Raw genomic sequence first — 8,843 nt, forward strand, 5'->3', positions numbered from 1 at the left:
ATAATATTATCTTTATAGTGTATTGATACATAGATTCCGGCAGGGTTATATATTCGGTCTGCAGTGTAGATAGTAAAGCTGTAGGGAATGGAGGGAGTTCTTTAGACAACACAATACTAGGGATCTACTATAAAAAAAAAAAACTACTTTAAATTGAATTGACATGTTATAGAAGTGTGGTGAGGGGTGTCATGGAAGGGCAGATATTATTAACCCTTGGTATTCGTGACACTAGGGTGTGGTTATCCTCTACACCATCTGAGGTATGGCCGCTGGTTCCTGGGCCAGGCGCGGGGCAAATAATCACTCTGATGCAAGGTTAGGAGCAACGGCAGCTTTACTGAGGCAGACAGATGGTATAGTCTTTACTGCTCAGTTAGGCCCAAGGAGATGACCAGTGCCTTTAGGAGACTTGTGGGCTCGCTGGGACTTGTAGTGGACTTGAAATCAATTATGCAGTCCCACTCTGACTTTAGACTTGACTATTCTGACTAGACTTTTCCCCTGTGGTTGCTTACCAGGTTTTGACTTTCACCTGAAGGAGGTTCACTGATGATGGAAGCGTGGCTGCGTGGTTAGGCCTCCCTTAGGTCTCCCTTAGGAACACCAGACACTCTCAGGTCTTGACTGTTCTGCTCCTCAACAACAACTCTAGACTGCACTGGCTAGCTCCTCCTCAGTATATATGGGAATAATTTGGAGTCCTATAGGACACCAAGTCACCTGGTCACTAGCACCTTCCTTGATTACAGAGGCTTATTAACAACACTTAAAGGTATAAACACTTATTTACCACATGACTGTAATATATTAACTCTATACACAACATAAGAGGGTGATGAGAGTCCTGAGGAGTGTGGGGCCAGGGGACTGGGACTTAGTCCACCTGAAAGGACCAAACAGTGTACAGAAGGGCCACTTCTGTACTGGGCCACCACAAACTCCCCTTCTTAAACAAAGCCATCCTCAGCATAAAGTCCTTGCGGATGAATGAAGGACTAGGCCACTGGTCCAAAACAAGGCTAAACAGCTCCTGGGGCATTTGGTAAATGTCCTGCACAGGGCTGGTGAACTTGGGAAAAGAGTTCTTGTTGCATTTCAAACAAAGTCCTTACATGCTCATGTGCAAAGGGGTACTCAACCATGATGAAATCAACAATTTACCGTGTAAATTCTTTTGACTTGACAACTGCTTTTCTTTTTGGTGAGTATTGATGTGGATCGGCTGTCTGAGGCTCTCTACCCTGATGCCTGTGCTAACGGGGCCCATCGGCATATGCTACTTCTCCATGTAACAATTGAATAGAAATTATATTTACTTTTTCACAATACATGACAACGAAATATATGTACACAATAGCTCTGCTACTTTTAAGTGCTACTTACGACCTCCAGGTGATCTCTCTGGCCACATGAGAACCATGTCGACAGGAAAATTATAGACATTAGACATGACACTTTTAATGACTACTATAATCTGACATGTACTGAGTATAAATGTATTGGCTGTAAGCTAACAGTCCTAGCCAAGTATGATATATGACTATTATATATTATATTACTATTATGCTGAGAAGCAATTAGATCATTATACAAGATTGTAGATGTGCGACCATGTCTGTTTCTTCTACCTGAATTCACATTGTGTTTTATATCCCCTCCTTTTTTTTGTTTGAACATGTCTGCACTCTTCCCCACCCCCTCAGCCCAACCCTATATAAGTAGTAGTTAGCTACACAAGGGCCATTTCTTTCCTAGCAGCCTCCCAGTCTGACTGGAAGAGCATGGTAAGTGTGCTGTTACACCTTGTTCACACTGGTGTGGTGCTGTGCGGCGTCCGTTGCTGTCGTGGCACCGTGTCTGTGGGGGTGTGTGACCCATAGACTGGTTTGAGTGGCATTGGGGCCGCTCTGCCAGTGGGTCGTTCCCCCCCCCCTTGGGCACTAGTGCTACGCCATTTTATGCTAGGGACGTTAGGGACCCACTCTAAATAGGTGGCCTTGACGTGGCGAGTGGGCTTATACTTTTTGATCAAAAATGTATACTAACAACCTGTTAGTTTTTGATATTATGCTGAGAAGCAATTAGATCATTATACAAGATTGTAGATGTGCGACCATGTCTGTTTCTTCTACCTGAATTCACATGATATATGACTATATTGTGTACATTAAATGCAATATTTACATTACTGACTAGTGTAAATTTTATACTGACTTTCTGTACACAAAATTACACAATAATTAGACATTTTTGAGTGACTAAGAATGACTAGACAATCAGGACGTAACTCTACCCATTACTAGTGACTATTTTATAGATGTATTACTTTACTCTCTATATCTAGCTGGTAGTTGACCCTGGGTGGACTATTGAGACCTGTGCAGCACTTCCTCTTGGGGGTCAGGAAATGGAGGGACATCTGTGGTTTGAGTGGGTGAGAACATTGGAAAATCCATAGAGGGATGTATCCCTTCACCAGGAACATATTCACGGACTGGTCTGGCAGATGAAAGCGGTGGTGGTGGAGGAGCCGCCGGGAGATCTTTCTTTAGACAGATTTTGATACGGTTTCTGTTGTTACGCAGAGCGCTCCGGGTCCCTGCTCCTCCCCGGAGCGCTCACGGCGTCTCTCTCTCTCTGCAGCGCCCCGGTCAGACCCGCTGACCGGGAGCGCTGCACTGACATTGCCGGCGGGGATGCGATTCGCATAGCGGGACGCGCCCGCTCGCGAATCGCATCCCAAGTCACTTACCCGTCCCGGTCCCCGGCTGTCATGTGCTGGTGCGCGCGGCTCCGCTCTCTAGGGCGCAGCTCTCTAAGATTTAAAGGGCCAGTGCACCAATGATTGGTGCCTGGCCCAATCAGCCTAATTAGCTTCCACCTGCTCCCTGGCTATAATACCTCACTTCCCCTGCACTCCCTTGCCGGATCTTGTTGCCTTGTGTCAGTGAAAGCGTTTAGTGTTGTCCAAAGCTTGTGTTTCCAGATCTTCTGCTATCCACATTGACTACGAACCTTGCAGCCTGCCCCGACCTTCTGCTACGTCTGACCTTGCCTCTGCCTAGTCCTTCTGTCCCACGCCTTCTCAGCAGTCAGCGAGGTTGAGCCGTTGCCGGTGGATACGACCTGGTTGCTACCGCCGCAGCAAGACCATCCCGCTTTGCGCCGGGCTCTGGTGAATACCAGTAGCATCTTAGAATCGGTCCACCGACACGATCCACGCCAATCCCCCGCTGACACAGAGGATCCACATCCAGCTAGCCGAATCGTGACATCGGTGGATGACCTGGGGCTCATACCCCAGCTTCTGGACTTCATAAACATCAGAGTCAGGGTAGGGAATATCTGTCACTGTTTAGGGCTCTGTCTCCCAGATGGAGTCCAACTTGTCTGTTTTCTTGAATTTCCTTAACCAGACTTTGTGGCATGATGGTTGTAGTCATCCTGCTGCCTTTGTCAGGCCTCATCCATCTTTTTACAGGCAATCTATTTGGCTTCCTGATCCCGTGGATGGCATACAGAAACCCACTCATGTGATGCTTGAGGAGAATTGTTGATCGGGGCTTGCAACCCGAACTTTCGATCTTTAGGTAGCTGTCCGTGGCGTCCCATCATCAAGTAGAAAGAGGTATATCCAGTGGAGCAGTGCACAGTATTGTTGTAAAGCTCCAGCAGCTCAGGTAGCAACTGAGTCCATTCTTCTTGTCGTGATACCGAGGCTGCTTGCAGCATATGAATGAAAACTTGATTAACCCGCTCATAGAGCCCGTTTCCTTGCGGGTGATAGGCAGTGGTTCTGAGTTTCTTATAGTCGTGGAATTGACAGAGTTCTTGAAAGAGTTGGGCCTCAAAGGCCGTTCTTTGGTCAGTAAAGACAGACTCGGGATATCCAAGGGTTTGCTCCCACTAGAGTAGAACATCTAGGCCGCCGTCTTGGCTTTGAGATCTTTGACGGGGACAACAACAACCCACTTGGAGAAGTGGTCCACCATGGTAAGAGCATAGGTATACCGGGACCGGGTAGGAGACAATTTCACATGGTCTAGCGCGATCAACTGGTTGGTTCTGTTACTCTGGATGGAGCGGAGTGGTGCTCTTGCGTCCTTGTGAACATTCTTGGTGACGTTACAGACAGAGCATTAACTGCACCATTTCTCAATGTCACTCCGCATTCCAATCCAGTCGAATCTTCGCCGGACAGTGGCTTTGGTCTTGTGGGCTCCAAAGTTTCCCGATTGGTCATGATATGTGTTGAGGACCATCACCGCGCCTCTACGGGAAACTAGAATCTGATGAAGTCGATCACCAGAGACCGGATCCAAAGAATTTTGGTACAATAGTCCTTTGTGCACAAACAATTGCTTCCTCTGTCACCACAGACGCTTCAACTCGTAGTCACAATGGACCCGACGTAGACGGGTTCATACCTTTTTTGCCAGTAGGTAGTCCAACAGATCCCATGACTCAACTTTCGTCCTGTAGAGTCTTCCAGGTGTACAGGTCTTCTTTAACCTTCTCGGACCTGGGTTCACCGTCCACCAGGGCGGTAACAACATTCTGGTTCACAAACCATTGATAAAATGGGGCATCTCCACATCTTTCCACTCATCTTCGATAGGTGGCTCTTCACCGCGTGTCATTCGAGACAGGACATCGGCATTGACGTTTGACTTGCCGCTTCTGTACTTGATAGTGAAGCTGTAATTAGCTAATCTTGAAGCCGATTGCTGTTCAAGGGCTCCCAATTTCTGTGGTAGCAGACTCTTGAGAGCTTGGAACGCTGTCTCCTACTCTTCGGCCCAATCAATAGGTAGTCTTCCATTGTAATTCTCCTTCGCTGTTCCCCGTAGGAGAGTGGAATAAATACAGAACTTCAAAAGACCAGGATTTTCGGCGCTGACCACGGAGACACTCTCCGTGGTCAGCGACGAAAATCCTGGTCTTTTGAAGTCCTGTATTTATTCCACATCTCTCAGGAACGCTGCAGACTACAGGATTGTGATCCTCAAATCACATGCGATCAGCATTGTTGTGTATGCCACTACACAACTTAGCAGGGTGAGCACGGAAATTTTTCCTTCCCTTTTCCCCGCCCTCGTGCTGGCTTTACTCCACAGGGAGCGCTTTTCTCTTTTCTGTAGGAGAGTGGTAAGGGGTTCTGTGATGTGGGCAAAGTGTGGAATGAAATGGTGGTAATAGGCGGCGAATCCCAGGAAGCTCCTAACATCCTTCACCGTGCGCAGTGTAGGCCAGTTCTTGACAGCATCCACCTTTTCAGGATTTGGCTGAACTCCCTCTGTGCTGACAACGTGGTCGAGGTAATGGACTTGGGGTTTGAGCAAGTGACATTTTGATGGCTTGATCTTCAGCCCATGTTTGATCAGGACTTGAAAGACATCTAACAGATGACTGAGGTGTTCCTGGTAGAACACCTCAGACTTGGAATACACGATGACATCGTCCAGGTACAATAATAAACTTTGGAAAATTCAGATGTCCCAGACACCATCAGATGCTGGAACCTAGCAGTAGCATTGCACAGCCCAAACGGCATACTTTTGAACTTTAACAACCCCATGGGTGTCATGAAGGCAGTCTTTTCCCGATCCTCCGAGTCCATGGGCACTTGCCAGTACCCGCTGGTTAAGTCCAGGGTGGAGAAGTAAGCAGCAGAGTCGAGGGCAGTAAGTGACTCCTCAATTCGTGGCAGAGGAGAAGCGTCCTTATGTGTGACATTTTTCAGTTTCCTGTAGTCGACACAGAAGCGGATAGTCCCATTCTTCTTTTTGACTAGGTCGAGTGGCGCTGCCCAGGGACTCTGACTTTCTTGGATCATGTCCGCCTCCTTTTATGTCGGCTAGCATCTTCTTGACAGTCTGATACATGCCAGGCGCGACCAGACGATGTCTCTCTTTGATGGGTGGGCTGTCGCCTGTGAGGATACGATACTGGATCCACCGGGGACTTGAGCCGCATGCTGACGGTCCACTAGATGTTCAGTCACGATGCCTCTCGACTCTAGGAGGTACAACTGAGCCACTGGAGTGTACTTGGGTAAGACAGTAGCAGAATCAGACAGGTTCACTAACCGTATTGGGACTCTTCCATTTGAGACAGTGACGAGACTTCTCGCAGCTTGGACTAATGGATGATCTTCTAGCTGCATGGGTTCCAGCAGGGCCTGATAATCCTGATTATTGACTCGGTGACGGGCACTGCACCATATGATGGTTTCAGTGTTGGGTTGTGAGGTCACAGACCTGATATCTTGAACTCGTACTCAGCAGATCTCGCCTTGCTTGTTGGCAAACTTTTGTTCCGCTTGTAGGACTTTCAGGTGGTGCTGCACAGCCTGCTGGTCTGAAGGGGGCATATGGGGAAGAGAGGCATGCAAGGCATCTAGTATTCAGTAAAACAATTTCTCATAATGTTCATCCTAAATATGAATTCAGCGGACCCCTTATCTGTCACATCAGTTACAATCATTCCCTGCCCTGTAAGTACATGTTCACCCAATTTAATTGTTGGCTCCCAGTATACATGTCTAGGGACTGGTTGCCCATTACCTGCAACTACTCAGAAGCTAACATTATCATGCTCACTCAATAGACTAGCATCCCAATGCTGATAGTAAACATGTTTAGATATGGTAGACACTTGTGAACCTGAATCTATAAACACCTCTAAAGCTTCACCTTCTACAATGAACGTTTCAAAGGGACAGGAGGCGACATAAAGTGAGAGACCTCAGGGTGAATCTGTTTAAATCCCAGCACTGCATTTTCCAATGTCCGGGCTTGTTACAATAGGTGCAAAAAGGTCTCTGAGTCCACGAATATCTGTTTGGTGGAGGATTACGGTAACTGGGATTGCGGGGAGCAGGGGCAGGTTTCCTAGGTAAGAACGGTTCACGGTCAGGTGGAGCCGGCCAGGGGCGGAAAGCTTCTTAACAGCTTTAGTCAATTGTTCAATGTCCTGCCTAACACTCTGTAGATCTGAGACCGTGATGACTACCATGGTGATGGTATAGGCCTGGCCGTCGCCCTTAGTGGCTCCTGAGTAGGAGCAAGGGGAGTACAAACATCTTCAAACTTAGTCCCAGACTCAATTACTTGAATAGCTAGTCTCTTAAAAGCAGGAAATTACATTTTGGGGTTTTGGACTGCTAACATTCTCAGTTGGGTCTTGTCCCACTTATTATGGGCTACATCAATAAATCTGTCCATTAACACTTTGTTGCCCTGCTCGAGAGTTATACCATCTAACTTCTGGACAGTCTCTAGAGCATTCTGTAGGGCTACAGCATACCCTCTCAGGGTCTCACCTGGGCTTTTGTCGCCTTTCATACAGCCGGAGACGTACCTCTGATGGAGAATGGGACCCAAATACCTGGTACAGTCCTTCAAAAATCTTCTCCACAGTCACCTTCTCAGATGCTGGCCAGGTGCGGATTTCCTCTAGTGCCGATCCCTGGAGTTATCCCGTTAGCAGTTGCACCTGTTGGTTAGGAGGGAAAGAGTAACAGACAAAGGTGGTGTGCTCGTGGAGGGGCGCTGGTGCCCGGTTGATCAGTGGTGCTTGGTTCAGACATCTTACGGATTTTTTGAGTGCACTGTCGCTTTAAGGAAGTTTAGGTGCATTTCCCTTTAAGAGAGCTGGTGAGGTGCTGCAGTGGCTTAGGTTCGGATAATGGGGGTAACATCAGCAGACACTCCCCCTCTATTTTGCAGGTACCCGGTAACAGGAGACTTAATAACCAGACTTGCGGACAATACCGGAATAATGATAGCAGACTTGGGTACCGGAGACTCTATACTCATGATCGGTAAATCTTTCAGGAGTTGCGGTGCAGCGCTGACTTGGCATACAACAGCTGGGCTTGAATGTAGCAGCCGGGACTTCCAAGATGGCTGCACCCAGGGAACTTCCTGTTTGGGTCCGGTCAGGTAAGTCTTCCCCTGTGCAATACATGGTAGTCCTTTTGGTTCCTCCTCGCTGGGCTGAAGAGACGTCACCGCTGGGGACTGATGTGGGCGGAGCTGCAACCGCTCACGCGGGAATCGCAGGACCAGATAAACCCCTTCAGGTACAGATTTTACACAGGACTGCACAACTTCAACACTGTTCACAATGGCAGACAATAAATGTTTCTTCACCTTCCCCTCTATTTCACAAGCACCTCTCGACATAAAATTTTCGCTGACACAGTCCCGTACACTTTTGGGCGCAATTTATTTTCGCATCTGCGTGCACATCTTTGGCAATACAGACACAGTTCAAACTGGGGGGGGGGGGGAATTTTCACATAAGGTGAACACCTGTATGCCAAAAGTTGTGGTGAGGGGTAGGATGGAAGGGCAGATGTTGTAACCCTTAGGGCAGATGTTATTAACCCTTGGTATTCGTGATGCCAGGGCATGGTAATCCTCTACACCACCAGAGGTATGGCTGCTGGTTCCTGGGCCATTTTAGGGCAAATAATCACTTCGATGCAAGGTTACGGAGCAACGGCAGCTTTACTGAGGCAGACAGATGGTATAGTCTTTACTACTCAGTTAGGCCCAAGGAGATGACCAGTGACTTGCGGGCTCGCTGGGACTTGTAGTGGACTTGAAATCAATTATGCAGTCCCATGCTGACTTTGGTCAGAATAGTCAAGTCTAGACTTCTCCTCTGTGGTTGCTTACCAGGTTTTGATTTCCACCTGAAGGGGGTTCACTGATGAGGGAAGTGTTGCTGTGTGGTTAGGCCTCCCTTAGGTCTCCCTTAGGAACACCAGATACTCTCAGGTCTTGACTGTACTGCTCCTCAGCAACAACTCTAGACTGCACTGGCTAGCT

The sequence above is a fragment of the Hyla sarda genome, chromosome 2, assembly GCF_029499605.1.
Source record: "Hyla sarda isolate aHylSar1 chromosome 2, aHylSar1.hap1, whole genome shotgun sequence".
Classification (NCBI taxonomy): domain Eukaryota; kingdom Metazoa; phylum Chordata; class Amphibia; order Anura; family Hylidae; genus Hyla; species Hyla sarda.